Below are 8,865 nucleotides of genomic sequence, written 5' to 3'. Positions count from 1 at the left end.
AGTTCATGATTCAGCCCTGAGGTTGACGTTCACTTACTGAGGGACGGTGCGTTCAAGGACTATATTATACAATCATTCGCGGGAGATGCAGCGCTGCTTATACATGCACTAAAAATATTACACAGTGAAAGTGTCCTCTGTGCACAGTAAAATAACATAACATAATGCTACACTGATGTTAGCAACACAGCGCTAATGTTAGCAGTACATGTACTGAACGTGAATCAACTCCTCAGCCCTCAGTGCCCTGAGTCAGTGAGTGACTGACACAGCGCCACTTTCGTTCGCGAACGATTCATTGAACGACATGCTGAGGACGTGAATCTCGTTCACGTACTGTGCTGAAAGTGGGCTGAATCATGAACTGAATGACGGCGAATCACGTTCGCGAACGAATCATTGAACGACATGCTGAGGACATGAATCTCGTTCACGTACTGTGCTGAAAGTGGCGCTGTGTCAGACTCGCTCAGAGTCAGTCAAAGTGTTGTCGTTCACTGAGTGATTCGTTCGCAGTGAACGAGTGAGTGAGTCGCGGCAGTTCCACTCCCGACCGGCAGCCATGCTCGCGGCTGAGCTCAACTGAACTGAACTGAGAAAGGAACGAATCAGTTCATGAAGTGATTCAGTTCATGAAGTGATTCAGTTCACTTCGTTCACTCAAAAGATTCGTTCGTTCGAACGACACGTTCGCGAACGACACAACACTAGCTCCAAGTGAGCGGAGCCTTGCGCTTGCTGCTGGCTTGTAGCAGGCCGTGCCGGGATCTGTTCGTGCCGTAATTTTGGCAATTGGGGAAGGTCATTGGGGATTGTTGGCTTTTGGAGCCGGCTTCAAGTGGCCATTGGAGGAACTGCATTAGGCACTCCCCCATCGGCTTCACCTTTCAACCCCGCTGCTCTGCGATGGCCGGGAATCGAACCCGGGTCAACTGCTTGGAAGGCAGCTATGCTCACCACTATACCACCATCGCGATGGAAGAGATGCACTTTAGTGCCCGGCCAGCATTTTATATCATTATAAGAGTTGGACAAGGAGAGGAGGAGCAACAGAGGAGATGCAGGCAGACCTAGGAGATAAGAATGTAGTTTGACATTTAGTCTTAAAAGCAAGAAGGTTCTTCTCTTTCCATTTTTGAAGACATTCGACTACTCATCCAAGAGGTCCCTCCGGTGCTCACGGCCGGTGGGGTCACATGACATCATCATTGTCAGAATTCCATCAGACAGGGCTTGAAGAAGATAAGCCATCGTTGTCGGCAGGATTCGAACCTGCGCGGGGAGACCCCAATGGATTTCTCTTATCGATACTTCTTTATATGTCATTCCTTACGTTATTAAAAAGTTTTTCCCTTCATGTGCCATTTGTCTTTCACTGAGAAGACAGCATTTCTATATTTCACTCTTTTCTATATTTCTATTTTTAAACTGCTGTCTGTTTGAGGATGGTAAACAATTTGAGGAAGAAACTAAAAAATAATAAAGGAGACAACATGCACTGTGAACCTTCTTATTTAAAAAGATAAGTTTACATTTATTTCATGTTATCAGAATTATTATTTTGTTAAACACTATATTTGCTCACCAGGCTGTTGAGGCTATTAACTGTTTTTCCTCCTTGTCTGTCTTTATCTATTTCCAGTGAGGATAAGCTCCATTTTTTTCTGCTGCAGCACCATCACAGTCAGTCTCCTGTCCTGAAGATCATCCTGTCTGTCATCACACACACATCCAGCTGGAGCAAGTCTAAACACAGTCTGCAAATTTACTAAGTGTCATTGCTGTATTTGTCTTGTTTCACATGGAAGCATCAAACTTCATCCTCAAGAAGTCCTTTACATCCCTTTGGATACATTTACATTTTTTTCAACCCCTTTAATTATAAAAACAGTATTTTATCTTTGTATTATCATCAAAATGATAAATCACAATGATTTTGTCAGTGTAGATACACAAACTTCTTTCGTGTGTTGCTTTTTGTCTCTAAAAAACAAGTTTTCACATAAAGTCACAGTGTGTTTGTGTTTTTATTTAGCATATCTGGAGACAATGAATGACATGATGTGATCTGCTTAAAAAGGTTTCATGGATAGAATTCAGTGTTATATCTAAAGTGTCACGATAGTGCTGAAGAAAAACAGAGCAATACTTTATGCAGGTTGCAATATGGAATTATTAAATTAATCTGTATCATCATACATCTGAGTGATGTAGTGGGTTGAAATGTTTGAAGTCTGTGTCAAAATGAATTTGTCAGAAAGGTGACTTAAACTCTGAATGATCAAAGAGCTTTTGTAAATAGGCACCTAAAAACAGATGCAGTGAATCACTTCTTATTCAGCTTAAATCCTAAAGAACCTGTTTTCTTTAAAATAAAAAATCAGCAGTGCCAAATAGTCATAACAACAAAAGCCCCATCCAGGGGCCTATTTGTGATCAACACACACATACGTGTATACTGAAAAGCAGGACACATTTTCTTTGAGACATTCAGATGTGTGAAATTCTCTACAGGAGCTGGACAGAAAATCAACAGACAAACTTCAACAGTTGGAAAAATATCTATATTAATAGCTCCCTTGAGTTTAGTACCGTTTCCATTTTATTTTAGCAAGAGTCATAGTTTCATTTGTGAACACTAACAGCAGTTCCAGAAACAGCAGGTCAAAGTTAATTTAATAACACCAAAATAACCAACATGGAACTGATTTAACAGGGAACACAGTCAAACATTACCAGAGAAGTCAGTCTGAGTCATATCATCAAAGACTCACCACAGTGTTGGCAGGATTCAAACCTGCCATGTCCATTGCCTTTACCAGTCGGCCACAACAACTCAGTCAGACACAACATTTCATGGAATCTTTTGTTGTTCTAGTTTTTAGCGAACAGTTTGTGTAATGTTGGGCATTTTTAAAGCACCATGCTCACACTGGTGCATCTCAATCTTGACTCTCAACTCAGTGTACCTCACCTACCATGGGTTTCCAGAGAAGTAGGGATGAACAGTAGCTGTTATTCACTGCAGTGAAAACAGTGGCTCCTTTTCGGCAGGATTGGAACCTGCACAGGGAGACCACCTCCTAATACACCAAAAGCCTTTCAATGTGAGAAAAGTTGTCTGACCTAACAGCTGCTGCAGGTCAAAGTTTATTCAACTTATGTAAAACAGGTAGTGTGTTTGACAGTTGGAAAATATCTCAGTTGCTCTCTGAAATCCCCTTTTATTAGATTTTTGCCATTTTATTTCATAGTTTCATTTGTGAATACTACTGTCATTACTGTAGTTTGGTCTTGTATATAACTTACTTTCAACAGAAAAGGAGTTGCTGGTGACTGTCAGAGAAGTAAATCAACAGACAGCACAGCATCAGTGCATCAATTTCTTCTAAAATATTTATTCTGTGATTCTTGTTCTTATCCTCTTATCTGTTTTTGTAACTGTGAAGCACTTTGTAAGCCTGGGTTTGAGAAGTGTTGTATAAATAAAGTTTTACTCATCATTATTGTGAAGGGGAAGTGACTTCCAGAAAAAGCAGGTTAAAGTTCATTTAATCACACCAAAATAACCAACATGGGGCTGATTTAAAAGGGAACACATTACCAGAGAAGCCTGACTCATATATATGGAACTTTCATCAAGTTGCTGGCAGGACTCAAACCTGCATGGGGAGACCACAAGGGATTTTCTAGTCCATTGCCTAAAGCTCTTGGCCACAACAACTCAGTAATAGGCCACGTTCTTTAAAGTCTCAGGAAGGTTTTGTAGGTTTAGTTGTAAGTTAACAGTTGATATTTTCATATGGATAGTTGTAAAACACCACTCACTGCTATGAAAACAATGAGTCGTTGTCGGCAGGATTCGAACCTGCGCGGGGAGACCCCAATGGATTTCTAGTCCATCGCCTTAACCACTCGGCCACGACAACCACTGTGAGGCACATCTGTGGCTGGAGCATAAGATGCATACATGTTACAGTGTTGTTCCACCTGTTCTACACTGTAGTACAACACTCATATAATCACCTCACAAACAGCTACACAGAGGGTTTGTAAGGGCAGTGGCACTCTTCAGTTTCGGCCACGACAACTCCTGATGTTTAATTTTTCACCATAAACCATGTTATCACCAAAAGTCTTTTAACAGTGTGGGAAAAGTTATGTGGCCTCACAGCTGCTGCAGGTCAAAGTTTATTCAACTGCATAGTATGATGCAGGTAATGCTAACACAAGAGGTTCCCAGAATTCCCTTAGTTTGTGTCATTTGTCTGTTACAAAAATATTGAGTTGATGTAACCGCTTAGTCTTGACAACGCACTCTTAGCCCACTTTCAACAATGTCCTGTTTACTCTGGATAACCCGCAGACTGGGCTGTCATCAGTTCAGTTCTTTGGAAGTACTTTCCTACCAAAGAGAAATATTCCCCATAAACTGCTGACTGAGACACATTGGTGGTGCAATATGATGCTGAACTTCCAGTGAATCACACTCCATCAGTGGATTTGCTCACAGGGGCAAAATAAATCAGACAATTTGGACTTTTAGAGTTGACCAATAGCGAGCTGTCTTGACAGTGCTGACCTTTGAGGGGGCAGACAGTCAGACAATCTGAAATGGAAGGCTCTACCATACAGTAGCTTATTAGCTCTGTTGTACCATTCAGTTTTATTTAATCTCCTCTATCCGAGTACTAAAGAGACATGGTTTGCAGACACGGGAATCAATGGTATAAGTATTTTTTGAAAAATAGTGGGAAGTTATTGTCCTGTTAGATGCTTGTTAGCTCAAGGAGTGTAACTTTCCTTTTTCAATAGCGTTTTTTTAATGGAATCATGTGTAATGGTTAACAAAATGAGGTAAAAAGAAGTGTGTATGGAAACTCTATTGAGAGTGACTAGTGATTGTATTGCAAGTCAGCAGATAAGTCACCAGCTATTACAGTATGCAGTCACTATGTTACCAAGTTTGCAGACACAGCTAGACAGTTGAATGGTGTGATAGCCATAGTTGCAGGAGTAGAGAACATACCACAATCCAAGCAAGCTGTAGAAGTTAAGAGTTTGATCCCATTGTTTTTAAATGGATCGTTGTTGGCAGGATTCGAACCTGCGCGGGGAAACCCCAATGGATTTCGAGTCCATCGCCTTAACCACTCGGCCACAACAACTTGTGACCCCATATTACTTGGGGTACAATTGGCTGCACTGAAAGAGAGGTTTAGACCAAACAACATTAATTAACAGTTTATGTCATCACTGTGGTCAGAGAATGTAGCTGCTCATTAATGGCATTACAATTTGGTTTCATATACAACTCATCTTCACCAGAAATGAAGATAAGTAAGGATGCAAATATTACGACTGAGTAACATCGCCTCAGAGAAGGTTAATAGGCAGCTGTACTGTACTGTACAGTTTTCTGGCAAAATGCCCTCATAATGTTGATACATCTGTATTAATTAAAGAAGTTTAACTGCATAAAATATAGTCTAAAGTTAGAACATTTTACTGGCTGATTAAAGACAGATAAGAATCTGACATTGTGTTCAAAAACTAATTTTGTTGCTTTTCACTTTTAACACTTGACACAGCACAGAGATTCAATAAACTGTTCTGTGTGTCAGCTATTTTGTGCTCAGTTGATTAAACAATACTTGATTGAGTAACTTGGACTATTGAACCTTAGTGATGCAAATTCCCAACAAATGTGCAATTAATCAACTGACCAAAACAAGCTGACCTGTAGTGAACCTGCACTTTTGGCTTTGGTTAATAATGCAGCCTTGATAAAATCTTAGTAGAAAGTTTTTCTACTACCGGTAGAAAAACTAATTTGCTATTTTGAAACCAGTGTGAAGCACCGGTCCCACTTCTCTCTCCAGCAGATGGTGTTATTGTACTGTGATATTTACTGAAGCAATGACAATCGAGAGCTTTGGCTTTCCTCAAAAAAAGTTTCTTGAGACATTCATGATGTGATTTAACAAAAGCACAACTGTACTACTTTAAAGCAGCTGTGCTTTACAATGTATATGTGTATGACAAAACAGTTTTATGTACATAAAAATACTAGATAATGGTTCAGAATGCCAGCATGTGTGTGCCTATGCCTGTGTGTATGTGTTGTGTTTGTGTGTGTGTGTTTCTCCCTCCACATGACCACATGACTTATTGCATGCAAGTTTGACTGTGTTTTGTGTGTGTGTGTGTGTGTGTGTGTGTGTGTGTGTGTGTGTGTGTGTGTGTGTGTGTGTGTATGTGTGTGTGTGTGTGTGTGTGTGTGTGTGTGTGCGTGTGTTCCAAAGCCTTATAATCTCACCCAGGACTAACAGTGGAATCCAACTGGTCACAATGAGGTCTTTGTCTTGAGTGCCGAGCCAGCAGGTGAAAACTCTGCTTCAGGCCTCAGAGTAGACCATGTGATGGAGAGTTAGCAGAGTAGTTTATCTGCATGTATGTGTGTGTGTGTGTTGAAGAGAGAGAGAGAGTATGCACAATGTGGATGACCTGTATGTACAAGCACACATGCTTGAGTGCTGGTGTGTTTGACCGTAAGCATGTTTGCCCATGCCAACCAAGCTTAACGATGGTTAAACCTTTGAGGATTAAGTGATTTTTAAACTGTTCTTTGGTCAAGTTCACCTTAAATGAACCATAAATCCTTACTTACAATGCAAACACATCCATCCAGTTAATTCGGTCTAATAGTCCATCTTAAGATCTTATTTTTCTTGTTTAAAGTGAATTATTACAACCACAACCAAATAAAGAAAATCCAAATCCAAATGATTGAAGTATATGAGTAAATTTAAACAACAAAAGAAGCTGTCATTAAGGCCATATGAAGCAGCTCTGATATCAGTTCCTATTCAAGCCTGAGTTGCTCCATCATCACATACAAATATGGATTCTGAGCAGAGCCTGGTCTCCTCTGCCAAGCCGACAAAGCTGCATCTGTGCTACCTTGAAGCAGGCCAGTGGGGCACAGCGGCCGCGCAGCCCGGCATGAGAGCAGCACATTCAGCTGCTGACATTTCAACAGCCGTTTACACGACACTCCGCCACGGAGACGCATAAAACAAGCAGCTGCACTGACACCGGCAAGGATAAAGATGCAGATGCTGCGTGTGCATTTGAGTGGACAATTTTTCTGCTTATGTCTTCATTCAGACGTGTGTATTATCGGTGGTTATGCATACTTGAGTCTGTTTATTTGCCCTCACCCAAATTGGTTTGCTCTGCTGACTGTGACGAAGTGTGTTTGAGGAATAATTGTTTGTGTACACTTAATGTTGGATGCAGAGAGTGCAGTTGTGAAAGCATATTTATGTGCATGCATGTAACATGTTTGCATCGCCGTATTCCTGCACATTTGCGTGCACCATTGTGTGTACATATTTCCCTTGTTTGACTTGGCCACCGTCGCCTCCTGCTGTTCGCCTGTTTGTGTTACCCTCCACTAGGCTGGGACTTGGACTTGCAGCACAGCAGGAATGACTAAGTAGGACATGACACATATTCTCTGAGGTGAGTTTCCCCACACTTCTTGGCGCTGTTTGGCCCTTCTGGCTGGGGTCCTGTGGGCACAGATCGATGCCCTGTGGGGAGGTCTGGGGCTGGATGTGGTACCGTCCCCCTGAGGACGGGTGGACTGGTAAATCTCAACTAAGCAGAACCCAAGTCCCTAATAAACAGCATGTGTTTCAGTCTCTCGCACACAGAAAGACTTACAGTTCCTGCGCAGCTAAGTCGACCTGAGCCTTATACTCTACATCTGCACTTTTATGAAAATGAAATCAAATTCCAGATTAGTCTTACAGCCCAGGAGAATAAGCGGACACTCTTGCCAAGCTCCTACTCTGAATGATGAGTAGGAACATTGGGGGGAAGTGAAAGCAAAACATTTAGTAAACTAAAACACCCTAGATTTCATGGTCTCACCACAGAAATGCTGCTTGTTTTCGGATGAAGAAACCCTGGTGTTGCCCTGGAATGGCCTCTGTGTTCAAAATGTGACTTTACACCCAAGGGAGCAGCAGCAGCCTTCAAAAAGAATCCTGTTGCCCTTTTACTTTGAGACACAGTAAAACTGCACACAAACATTCACATAAGAGAAAACAAACTGGTGAAACTTTTGTCCCCCAGAGTATTTTTTGTGTCACATTCAGGGACACATACACAGTACCGACACAATCCCCCTTTAAAGGCTCTGTTTGTGGTTTCTGCTAACTTTCCACTCTCTATGCCACCATGAAGAAGATTGTATGTTGTCATTGGCAATATCTGGGGTGCAGATTTTTTTTTTTTTTTTTTTTTTTTTTTACAATGTTGCAAAGTCAATCCAGTGACACAAGGGTGACTGTCATCTTGGCAGGCAAATAATCTGGATCTCTTTAAAGCCAATAAACATCAGAAAATGAATCCTTTGTGGGTTGCAGAACAGTTTCACAAACATTAGCTGCCCAAATTACATGTAATCTCTCAAAGAATGCATCACATTAGCCGCGGGTGGTCCTCGATACATGGCTTTTTTTTTTTTTACCTTTCCTCCTGTATAATAGCCCTTTTCCAAAGAAATCACATTCAATCATTTGTGACATTTTATCAGGACTACCTAAAAAAGCTTCATAAACCCAACGTCAGGTACGTTTAGCATAAACTTGACTTAGAGCATTACTGTCAGGTATACCTTTCTCTATTCACCACAAAGACCCCCATCTCGAGCAGTCTGTCAACAGTGGTTCTGACAGTAACAGAGGCTGGAGCTATTTCATTGTGGTCTAGACTAGAGGAGGTACAGCTCTTGAAATCGCAGACCCCCTCATCAAATCACCAGTATGGATTCCATCTGTATCACATTACTAA

The 8,865-nt window shown here is 41.3% G+C and overlaps 3 non-coding genes across 3 annotated transcripts; all 3 read right to left on the bottom strand.

Annotated features, from left to right (window-relative positions):
• Positions 1-902: 902 nt before the first annotated feature.
• Positions 903-974, bottom strand: trnag-ucc (transfer RNA glycine (anticodon UCC)). Its single transcript has one exon. It is a non-coding gene; the product is annotated as a tRNA-Gly (tRNA).
• A 2,873-nt stretch (positions 975-3,847) lies between these two features.
• On the bottom strand, positions 3,848-3,929 carry trnas-aga (transfer RNA serine (anticodon AGA)). The gene has a single exon. It is a non-coding gene; the product is annotated as a tRNA-Ser (tRNA).
• Positions 3,930-5,086: 1,157 nt separating this feature from the next.
• trnas-cga (transfer RNA serine (anticodon CGA)) lies at positions 5,087-5,168 on the bottom strand. Its single transcript has one exon. It is a non-coding gene; the product is annotated as a tRNA-Ser (tRNA).
• Positions 5,169-8,865: the final 3,697 nt, after the last annotated feature.

The sequence above is a fragment of the Scomber japonicus genome, chromosome 21, assembly GCF_027409825.1.
Source record: "Scomber japonicus isolate fScoJap1 chromosome 21, fScoJap1.pri, whole genome shotgun sequence".
NCBI lineage: Eukaryota > Metazoa > Chordata > Actinopteri > Scombriformes > Scombridae > Scomber > Scomber japonicus.
The sequence above is the reverse complement of the archived record's forward strand: the minus strand, read 5'-3'. Positions and strand labels throughout refer to the sequence as shown.